General features: G+C 36.5%; 1 non-coding gene and 1 pseudogene across 1 annotated transcript; both read right to left on the bottom strand.

The window, feature by feature from the left end:
- Nucleotides 1–640: 640 nt before the first annotated feature.
- LOC122734572 lies at nt 641–1222 on the bottom strand (annotated as a pseudogene).
- A 2963-nt stretch (nt 1223–4185) lies between these two features.
- On the bottom strand, nt 4186–4288 carry LOC122737601. Its single transcript, XR_006354421.1, has one exon. It is a non-coding gene; the product is annotated as a U6 spliceosomal RNA (small nuclear RNA).
- Nucleotides 4289–12274: the final 7986 nt, after the last annotated feature.

Below are 12274 nucleotides of genomic sequence, written 5' to 3'. Positions count from 1 at the left end.
TTCTATATATTTAGTGTTCTGTATGTAACACAGGTCAGAGCTAATTTTCAAGAATCCCAAAGGATTGTTGAAATTCCTTTGTTCTTTTTGTTGAGTGAGTGGGCCAAACCTGGGACTTGGCAATCTTTATTATGGGAAGTTTCTGTTGTAGCCAGATTTGACTTGTAATTTAAAATAAATGGTCACCACCCTCATGATTAGTGTAGCCAAACCAAAGCATAATTGAGAAGGAAGAATAAAATTTCTTTGTCTGGGTCTATAGAACACACAAAGTCCAACTGAAAAGTAAAAGGACTAAGTCAGTGATCCAAATATCCAGCTATTTAGGTCAGACAAAATACCAGGATGGCTTTGATCTTTTCTTCTTTTAAATTACAAATTTTTATTTCCAGTGGGGGTGGAAAAGGGAGGGGAGAGGAGTGAGGAGGAGAAGGAGAGCAATACAGAAGGGAGAGGAAAGTATGTGTTGTATGTGTAAAACTTCAGTAAAAGATTAGACTCCCTTCCGTTTGGCTCCTATTTGAAAATAAAATTCAGTATCAAATATTTTATTTATAAATACATGATTTCAGTGACTTAGTAAAATGTTTCTTGAGGAACATGATATGATAATGAAGTGATTTGGTTGGCTAAATGCTGTCTACTCATCAGAAAATCTGTGGCCATTGGGGCTGTCACATATAAATCCAAAGTCATTCAGAGGCCAAATCTTTAAACAAATACATCCTCTGATTAGTCCATATGGAATAGGTCCATATTACCTGGAATCTATAGAATTCTGGAGATTATCCCCCTCTATCTAAACATGACCTCTTGGTACATAACTATGGTTTGTAAGGTAATCTGATGGACTGTGTATGAAGACTTTATCTCCTTCCAAACCAATTACTCTTTTACAAATATTTTATTTAGGGTCACTTGAACTTTTGGCAATTATAATGTCACCTCTTTGGATAGCATAAAAATGTCAGCTAAGATTTTCTGCAAAGACAATGTCAGAATTCTGAATTGTCCGTGTGACCCTGGGCAAGTCACTTAACCCTCACCCCACCAAAAAAAAAAAAAAGAAAAAAAAAGAATTCTGAATTTTAGGCTCCATTGATGGTCCAGAACACATGACAACACCATCAATGCATTAAAAGGCACAATGAGCTATTCATCCATACTGAAGAGTACAGCCAAGAAATCCAAAGGTTTTTCCCAGAATACTTCAAAACATAGTTCTATGAAATCTCAGACACTACTGGCCTGGGTTCTGATTCCAACTCAGGTACTTCCAAGATTTGTGACAATGGGCAAGCAAGGTCTATGACCTCTCTGTGTTTCAGCTTCCTTCCTACCCCTAAAGTCAGATCTATAATTCATTCACTTCTTATGGTGGTGTCTCCAGAAAACCACATGCTAAAGTTTTCTCAAAACACAGGTGGGCAATCCATAATTTCAGGGAATCAAAATTTCTGGGAAGCAGTACTCAGGAAAATCATACTCCTGGGCCCCACAGGCACCCACAGGTCCATATCTATCAGTTCTTTCTCTGGAAATGGATAATGTTTTTCATCATAAGTCCCTCATAATTGTCTTGGATGGTTGTATTGCTGAGACTAGCTGTCATTCATAATTGATTATCAGATAATATTGCTGTTACTATATAAAATATTCTTTTGGTTCTGCTCATTTCACTTTGCATCAATTCATTTAAGTCTTCCCAGGCTTTTTTTTGAGAAAATCCTTCTTGTCATTTCTTATAGCACAATAGTATTCCATCACAATCATATACAACAACTTGATTCTCTACTTGATGGATATCAATTTCCAATCATCAGTTTCCAACTCTTTGCCACCATTAAAGGGCTGCTATAACTATTTTGGGACATAGGGGTCCTTTTCCTTTTTTAAAAAAATCTCTTTGGGATACAGATCTAGTAGTGGTATTTCTAGGTCAAAGGGTATATATGTTTTTTCCCACCCACAGTCATGATTACTATGTGTTTCCCTCCATCCCATTTCCCGCCTGTTTATCCTATTGTCTCTCTCTTTTCCTCCTGTCCATTCTCAAAGGTATTTTGCTTTTGAATTTTACATCCCTCAATCAACCCTTTCTTCTATTACTACCACCCTCCTACTCCTCTTCTCTTATCTACTTCCCCTCCTACTCTCCTGTATGGTAAGGTAGATTTCTATATCCAGCTGAATGTGTATGTTATCCCTCTTTGAGCCAATTCTGATGAAAGGTTCGCATGCTTCCCCCCCCCCCCCCCGCCACATTCCCCATCTTCTCTTTTACTATAAAAGCTCTTTGTGCTTCTTTTATGTCAGATGATTTACCCCATTTTACCTTTCCCTTTAACTTTATTGAATTCCTTATGATTTCTCTTTCCTGTTTACTTTTTTATGCTTCTCTTTAGTATTATATTTGAAAACAAAATTTTCTGTTCATCTCTGGTCTTTTCATCAGGAATGATTGAAATTGCTCATTTTTGAGTGTTTTATAAGTATTTATTGAATTTAATGCATGTTTCTATGAGTCAGATTGGCCTTTTTCACTAATTTTTCTCCTCTGTAACCCCAGTGCCTAGCACAGTGCCTAACACATAATAAATACTTAATAAATGTGGGTTGATTCACTCATTTATTCCAAATACATTTTCTCTTGTAATTTTTTTGTTTGATCAACTTCCAAACTCCTCCAAAGTTGAATTTCTCCGTATTTCTTGTAGAATTCATCCAGGCTCTTATTTGACAACAAGTTGGACCAAAGACCATCAGTGACTACAAGATGTTTTTCTTTGATTTAAGTTTTAGAAAGTCTTCTATTTCATTGAATATTCATTTCTTATTTGCCCTGAAGTATGCTCAGTTTTGCTGGGAAGGTGATTCTTAGTTGTAATCCCAGATCTTTTGTCCTCCAGAATATCATGTTCCAAACTTTCTGATCTTTTAGTGTAGAAACTGCTAAATCTTGTGGTATGCTGACTGTAGCTCCATAATATTTGTATTGTTTCTTTCCAGTTACTTGTAATATACTCTCTTGACCTTGAACTCCGGAATTTGTCCATAATATTTCTGAGAGTTTTCCTTCTGAGATCTCTTTCAGGAGGTGATGGATGGATTCATTCAATTTCTATTTTCCTCTCTGGTTCTAGAATATTGGGGCAGTTTTACTCGATAATTTTATGAAAATGTCTAGGTTATTTTTTAATTATGGCTTTCAGTTAGTCCAATAATAACAATATTTTTTTTAGGGCAATGAGGGTTAAATGACTTGTCCAGGGCCACATAGCTAGTAAGTGTCAAGTGTCTGAGGCCGGATTTGAACTCAGGTCCTCTGAATCCAAGGCGGTGCTTTATCCACTGTGCCACCTAGCTGCCCCAGTCCAATAATTCTTAAATGATCTCTCATGGATCTAATTTCCAAGTCAGTTGTTTTTTCATTGAGATATTTCAGATTTTCTTCTATTTTTTTCATTCTTTCAATTTTGATTGTTTCTTGATGTCTCATAAAGTCATTAGCTTTCACTTGCCCAATTCTAATTTTCAAGGAATTAATTTCTTTAGTGATTCAGTAATTTTTTGTCCTTGCTTTTCCATTTGGCCAATTCTACTTTTCAAGGCATTTTTCTCTTCATTGGATTTTTGTGCCTCTTTCCCCATTTGTCCTATTCTGTTATTCTCTTCAGTATTTTTTTTTGGAGTCTTCTTTACGAAGTTGTTGACTCTCCCCCCTGCCCCCCCGCCATGATTTTCTTTTATCACTCTCATTTTTCTTCCCCATTTTTCCTTGGCCTCTCTTACTTGATTTTCAAAATCCTTTTTGAGTTCTTCCATGGCCAATTCCTATTTTTCTTTGAAGCTTTCTTCACAGGTAGAAATGTTGACTTTTTTGGTCTTCTTCTGATTTTGTGTTCTGATCTCCCCTGTCATCATAGTTATTTTCTATAATCAGATTTTTTTCTGCTGTTTGCTCATTTCCCAGCCTATTTCTTCATTTTTAACTCTATTCTAAAGAGGGGCTCAGCTTCTGGAGTGGAGGGGGCACTGTCCCAAGCTTCAAGTTTTTTGTGTAGCTGTTTTTAGAGATAATTCTGGGGGCTTGTAAGTTTTTGTTTTCTTCCAAGGTGATATGATCTAGGGAGAAGTGTGTTTCCTACTCTTCTGGCCTGTGCTTTGGTCTGTGAGTGACCACGCATATTTTCTTTTTGCTTCACGAATTTGCATGTCATCCTTGTGAAGGGGCCATGCTAATCTTCACTGTATCATTCCAATTTTAGTACATGTGCTGCTGAAGCAAGCCACAAGAACTCTTTTCTGCCTTGTAACTATGACCAGGGTCACTGCTGCCCTGAAGTTACAAGCTCTGATGTGCTAGTGCTCCTCCTTGCCCTAGGACTGACACCAAGAACTGTGACTCAGATCCAAATATGGGCAATACAATAGATTCTTGCTCCTGATGCCAGAAAATGGACCCCCATAATCTCTTTCTGACCAGTTGTCTGACCCCATTTCTTTCTGTGGGCTGAAAACTCCAGAAATTGCTACTGTTGTCACTGATTCAGTTGCCCCCTAGGTCTACTGCTGGTTTTCTGGGGGTCATCCTACAGTGAACTGGATCTTTTTTGTCTTCCTTCTAAGTTGCCTTGGGCTGGAAAATTTTTCGCCCCATCCTTTTGTGAGCTGTCATTCCAGAATTTGTTTCAAGGCATTATTTAAAGTTGCTCAGAAAGGTTTGGGGGAGACTTCCTGCCTTTTCCCCACTATCTTGGCTCTGTCCCAAATGAACACTTTTTTAAAAGAAAATAAATTGGGATTGAAAGGAGGTAGTAAATAATACTTTAGTAATAACAAAGAAGGATGCAAGCATTTTTTTTTTTTTTAGTGAGGCAATTGGGGTTAAGTGACTTGCCCAGGGTCACACAGCTAGTAAGTGTTAAGTGTCTGAGGCTGGATTTGAACTCAGGGACTCCCGACTCCAAGGCCAGTGCTCTATCCACTGTACCACCTAGCTGCCCCCAGGATGCAAGCATTTTAAAGGGATTGATGACAGACTTGTATAAATTATGGCCTAAATTATAGACAAGAACTACCCCTAATGTAGTTGTAATCAATCATGGAAAGTGTCATCAATAAAGGATTTTTACTATAGAAACATTATACAATTATAAATACATCTAAAATATTTTTAACATATTTTCTTTGGAAATTTTTATTTTTGCCATCACTGTTTAAGTCCTTTTCAAAAAGAGGTCAGAAGCTATTGAGGGAGTAGAGCAAAAGGAATACATGTCATTTAATTCTCTCCACAGTCTACTCTGGAAGATTCTATAGGTATAAGTAGGAGATCATCTGCCTTCAGTGAGCACATACTTCCTCAGTCTAATATAGCAGAAATTTCCAGGCCTTCTAGCACACCATAGGTACTTAATAAATCCTTATTGACTGACTAAATACATAGGAATATCTAATTTTTATTCCTGTGACTTGAAGTCACATGTACATCTCTCTCTCTTCCTCTCTCTCTCCCTCTCTTCTGCTTCCCCCCTCTCATATCTACATATCTACATATCTACAATAATCTACCAGAGGAAGATTAATATGGAAAAACCAAGACTAGCCATGAGACCCTATTTAGGGACAGATGGCTTATGGTCTGAGCCCCAGCACCCATAAAATTGGCCTTACTTTCTGTGTAGAAGGCAAGAACCTCCTGGTCACTGACAGTTTGTAGCCTCTGAGGCAGATAACAAAGAAACAGTACCCATCCTTTCCCACTCCTGGCAGGTGTCCCTGCCCATCAGGAGACCCCACTGGAGGAAGTCAAATCTATTCCACCTTCTGTGGATACATCTTCCCATCTCCACTTGGAGTCAATGCATCACATTACCTCAGCTCTCATAGACAGTGGGCACTCCCCTACCATCTTACTGGAATGATTACAGCTAGGGAGACAATTAAAGCAGCTATATGGTGTTTGTCAACTTCTTCTAACTTCTCCTTTCCTGTTTTCCCCACCCACTCCAGAAAAAAATCCATGACATTGAAACAGTGGCCTTTACTTTGTCTCTTTAATCCCAGAACTCAGGAGGGTAGAACATTTAAAAAAATTGGTTCAACCCTATTCACCTCCAGAAGAAGAAGGAAAGGAATACAACCTTTGTCCACTGGAGTCAGATTCCTATTCCCTCCCAACCACAGGTTATTTTTTGGGTCATCTCCTTCCCCATCAACTTTGAAGGCATTTGGTAAAATGTGTGCATCCTAAGCACATAAAGATGCACATAAGTATGTGTGTATGTATATGTGTGTATTGCATATTGCCTCTCCCATTAGACTATAAGTTCCTTGGGAGCAGTGACTTTTTTTTTTCCTTTTTTGGGTGTTCCCAGTGATTAGAACAATGTCTGGCACTTAGTAGACACTTAATAAACATTTTTTGACTTGATTTGATATGTATTGTCTTCCCTATTAGAATGTGAGTTTCTTGAGAGCAGGAACTGATACTTTCCTATTTGTATTTAAAAGGACAGTGATAGGCATACTGTTAATGCTTTATCATTCATTCACATGTAAGGGGAGCCCTTGGAAGATCTTACCTATAACAGCAGTTCTTAAACATTTTTTTTTTGTCTCATGAACCCCTTCTCAGAATATTTCTTGCCTACATTAATTTTAAATGATATTTGTTTTTTAAAAATTACGTGTAAAGACAATTATTAACATTCATTTAAAAAAATTTGAGTTCCAGATTTTTTCTCCCCTTCCCTCCCCTTCCTCCTTTCTGAGACAGTAGTCAATTTGATATAGGGTGTACATATTGCTTACATTCAAAACAAAATGGGATGATTAAGTTCAGTTAGAGGTATTGAAAATTACATGTATATATATGTCTGTCTGTCTTTCTGTCTCTTTCTCTCTCTCTCTCTCTCATCTGTCTCCTACCCAAGTTCATGGGAACTGATATCTCTTTGTTGACCCTTAAGGTTAAGAATTTCTGAGAGGTAGGGAAGCCCTCTTCAACTTATACTCTGCAAAAGAAAGTAGCAAATATGTTTAGTGACATAGATATCCATTACTCTATCAAATCAATTTTTTCCTAGAGTGCTCAAATAATAAGCAAAATGGGAACCTGTATTCTTTATACATTTCAACCAAAGTAGAGGGGGATACTTCAGAGCATAGGTAAAGAGTAATTTTTAGCTTTTTCACTTTATTGTCACCACAAGATGGCATTGTGAGGATTCAAATGGTACAAAATGGACATTATCTTTTCTTGTACTTAGTTCAACTGATAGAAGCAATAGCAGAATCCACTCTAAATAGACACTCAACAATACAATAGGAACATGCCTGTACATGGCATTGATGAGCATAGCTGTGGTTTTCGAGGTGGGTCACCTCCAGTCAGAGTGAATTAGTCTGTGCGAGGCTTTTATAGTTTTCCTCATCTAACAGATCATTCTGCCTTTCCTCTTCTCCCTTCTTCCTCTTCAGGGGCTGGAAGATATTGATGGTGGCCAATCTTAAGTATCAGTTGTTAGACAATGGCCAGGACTTTCATATATGCTTGAACAACTTGGCGGGGGGTGGGGGGGGTGGGGGGGGGAGGGAACAAAAAAGAGACAGACTTTGATTTATTTTCTTTCTGAGTTCCCAGTATGGAATACTGGTGCAGAGAGGAAAACAATTTTATCTGATAGTTTGTTTTTTCAGAATCTGTTTCAAGAGAAATTCTCTTGTTTTATAGCTGTGTCAATCAATGCTTTTTAAAAAGCTCCGCTCTTTGTGGAAAGGAAAAGGACTTTGGTATATTAAAAATTCATGTGGGGCTTTGCTCATACTTTTTTGTTGTTGAATGATATTTAACATCATAGGACCATAGATATAGAGTCGGAAGAGATATTAGAGATCATATAGTTTAACTCCCTCATTTTATAGATGAGGGAACTGACAACCAGATCTGAGACAGTAAATAGCTTGCATAAGTCTGGAAAAGAAGTAAGTAGCGCTTGTCATCAGGGCATGTAGCTTAAAATTCTTTCTTTGACCTGCATGATCATGGGCAAATCACTCAACCTCTCTGAAGTCTCAGTTCTCTCTTCTCTAAAATCAGGATAATAATATCTGCAGGTGGTTGTGAGGAGCACATTAGACAGTGTATGGAAAACAATTTGCAAAATCTTTCTTCTATTCTGGGGCCTCCCCCTAACTAAATCTGATCTACTTATTGACAAGCTATTATTTGAATTATTGTTAGGTTATTGTTAGGGAAGTTGTATGCAAGCCTAAAGTGCTTTATAACAGTGAATTATTATTAATAGGTCCAAGTCTTCAGGACAAGTTCTTCTATTACTTGGCTAGAAGCTATGAGAGTAGTTATACAATGTTTAGTCTTAAAATAAAACAAAACGGGGCAGCTAGGTTGCACGCTAGATAAAGCACTGGCCCTGGATTCAGGAGGAGCTGAGTTTAAATCTGATCTTAGACATTTGACACTTGCCGCCAACTATGTGACCTTGGGCAAGTCACTTAACCCTCATTGCCCTGCCAAACACACACACACACACACACACACACACACACACACACACACACAAAACAAATGAGCAAACAACAACAACAAACCCTAGCTTTAACAGTTCTTTTTGGGTCCAGACAGAAATCAGGTTGTAAGTAATATATCTGGTTTTGGAAAGGCAGGATTTTGAAACAAAATATGGACACATCTACATTGAACACTTGGTTTTCCCTAAATTGAATAGTGATGATTTTTCTTACTGAAATAGTGCTCATATTTTAAAAGAAAACAAATGGTCTTATAGCCTACTTTCAAAACTGTAGCAAAATAAAATCCAGAGGCAATGGTGTGTGGATGGACCTAGAGTCGGGAAAACTTGGTTATAATTCTAACAATAACTACTCATATGACCATGTACAAATCATTTAACCTCTCTGAAACTTAGTTTCATCATCTGTCAACTGGGAATAGTCATGTCTATAATTACCTACCTCAAAAGGTTTTTGTGAGATTCAGATAATTATATATATGTATATATATAATATTTTACAAAGCTGAAAATGTGTTATAAATGCCAAGTATTATTTCAAACTATAGCAAAAATATTACAAAAACCAACCAAAATCCTCTTCAGTTTGGTTGCATAAAAACAGTCAAAAAAAGCAACAATGCTAATCTTAAGCAAGATAGTCAGGAGAAATTATCTTTCCTCACATAAAAGCCAGAACCCCAAGATCAACAATTTCAAATTTATTTGAATCTTTGAGGAGCTCATTTTAGAAAAATTTCTATCAGTACACAAGTTTTTTTCTCATAATAAGCAATATATCAAGTCTTTTTTTTTCACTTTTAAAATCTTTTTCTTTTGTTTAATGTATAAGGTATTTTATTTTTTCCGTTACATGTAAAGATAGTTCTCAACTTTTGTTTATACAAACTTTACAATTTCAGATTTTTCTCCCTCCCTCCCCTCCCTCCCCCCTCCCCTAGACAGCAGGTAATCTGATATAGGTTATGTCTATATATCTCTATACATATACATATAGATATAGATATATACACACACATATATATATACACATAATAACATTAATCCTATTTCTGCATTAATCCTGTTACAAGAGAAAAAATCAGAGCAGTGATGCAAAACCTCAAAATAGAAAAAACAAAAACAACAGCACCCAAAACAAAAGAAATAATATTGTTCAATCAGCATCTATACTCCACAGTTCTTTTTTTTTTTCTTGGATTTGGAGATCCTCTTCTATCATGAGTTCCCTGGAACTCTTCTGTACCATTGCATTGGTGAGAAGAATATAGTCCATCACAGTAGGTCAACACTCAATGTTGATGATACTGTGTACAATGTTCTTCTGGTTCTGCTCATCTCACTCATCATCAGCTCACGTAAGACCCTCCAGGTTTCTCTGAACTCTTCCTGCTCATCATTTCTTACAGCACAATAGTATTCCATTGTATTCATATACCACAACTTGTCCAGCCATTCCCCAATTGATGGGCACCCCCTCAACTTCCAATTCCTTGCTACCATGTAAAGAGCAGCTATAAATATTTTTGTACATGTGGGTCCCTTTCCCCCTTCCATGATTTCTTTGGGCAAAAGAATATATCAAGTCTTAACACATAGGCAATAAACCTTTGAAAATATCAATATTGTAATTTCAGCTTTAAAATAAATACACTTTTCTATTGATCCTTGCACTTTATTTAATGGTCCCTGTAGGTTAATAAAAATCTATGTTGAGGCCAATTTTAAAGAAAGCAGCTATTCATGTCTGTAAACAGAATCCAAGAGTTTATTTCTCTTTAGAGAAACACTGGTATTGAAGAATTCATTGTTGGAGGCAGTATTTGTTCCTTTTAAAAATTTGCCTTCATTTTTGTTGTTTTGTGTAACCATAAAAATCATAAGCAAACGTGGATATTTCAGTAACTAAAAAAATTGTATAGGACATGATGAACTTCTTTTGAAGTTTTCTAAAAAATGTATATATTAAATTTAACATGTTAGTGACAGAATTACCTTATGTGTCCTGAAATTTTTTCTTTTTTATATTTCTTAAAATTTTTTGTTTTGTATTGTCCTTTCCTTTTTTTTTTTTTTTTTTTAGTGAGGCAATTGGGGTTAAGTGACTTGCCCAGGGTCACACAGCTAGTAAGTGTTAAGTGTCTGAGGCCAGATTTGAACTCAGGTACTCCTGACTCCATGGCCGGTACTCTATCCACTGCGCCATCTAGCTGCCCCTTGTCCTTTCCTTTTAAAAATTAATTTGCATCTCTATCAGTACTCCAACTCACCCCTTCCTTAATTATTTTTGAAGTCCTCCCTTGTGATAAGTAAAGGAAAATATATCAACACATTGACCATGTCTGAAAATGTGTATGTCATTGTTCAGTTTAGTCCATGATTTCTCTGCTAAAACTTGGGAGGCATATTCCTTCATTACTCTTTTGTTGTTATGACTGTAGTTATATCACTTAATTGATCAGAATTCTATATTCTTTCTAAGTTTTTTTACCTAACATTTTTATGTTCATTGAATAAAACATCTGGTTTGTTCATTGAATCAATCAGTATATATATCTTCCCATGTTTCTCTGAAACTGTCTTTTTTGTGATTTTCTGCGTGTGATTTTTTTTTTTTTGGTGAGGCAATTGGGGTTAAGTGACTTGCCCAGGGTCACACAGCTAGTAAGTGTCATGTTTGAGGTCAAATTTGAACTCAGGCCCTCCTGGATTCAGGGCTGGTGCTCTATCCACTGTGCCACTTAGCTGCCCCTGTGATTTTTTATAGTGTAGAAATATTCCATTATATTTATATATAGTGATTTGTTTATCTATTTCCCAACTGATGAGTACTCATTTTGTCTCTGGTTCTTTGCTGCAAAAAATACTATAATGAATATTTGCTTGTTACTTGGAGAAAAAAAAGATATTCCTAAAGTTTAGTAAGAATAGACAATGTTACTTCTGTGTGCTTAATTTCCTTTTTTTTTCTTTTTTTCTTTTTTCCCAATTACTTGTAAAAGGGGCAGCTAGGTGGCACAGTGGATAAAGCACCAACTCTGGATTCAGGAGTGCCTGAGTTCAAATCCGACCTCAGACACTTGACACTTAACTAGCTGTGTGACCTTGGGCAAGTCACTTAACCCTCATTGCCCCACCAAAAAAAAAATAGAAAGAAAGACGGTTGCTGCCCTCAAAAGAGCTTATATTTGAATGAGGGAAGACAAGTTATAAACTTACATAAAGTGTAGGATAAGAGTAATGATACTTGCACCCTTTTCCTCATCAAGTTACCAATTACATGTAAAGACATTTTTTTGAGTTCCAAATTTTTCTCCCACCCTCTCCTCACTCCCCCTTCTGAGGCCAGCAAATAATTTGATATAGATTATACATTACAATCATGTTAAACATATTTCCACATTAGTCATGTTGTGAGAGAAGAATCAGAACAAAAGGAAAAAATGCAAGAAAGAACAAGAGCAAGAACAAAAAGCAACAACAAAAGTGAAAATAGTATGCTTTAATCCACATTCAGACTCCATAATTCTTTTTCTGAATGTGGAGATCATTTTCCACCAAAACTCTTTTGGTATTGTCTTGGATTATTGTATTGCTGAGAAGAGTTAAGTCTATCACAGTTGATCATCACACAATGTTGTTGATACTATGTACAATGTTCTCCTGGTTCTGCTCATTCAGCCAGCATCAGTCTACTTAAGTCTTTTCAGGTTTTT

The sequence above is a fragment of the Dromiciops gliroides genome, chromosome 1 (genome assembly GCF_019393635.1).
Source record: "Dromiciops gliroides isolate mDroGli1 chromosome 1, mDroGli1.pri, whole genome shotgun sequence".
In the NCBI taxonomy this organism is placed as follows: Eukaryota; Metazoa; Chordata; class Mammalia; order Microbiotheria; family Microbiotheriidae; genus Dromiciops; species Dromiciops gliroides.
Note: the sequence above shows the minus strand (reverse complement) of the source record. Positions and strands in the feature narration are given on the sequence as shown.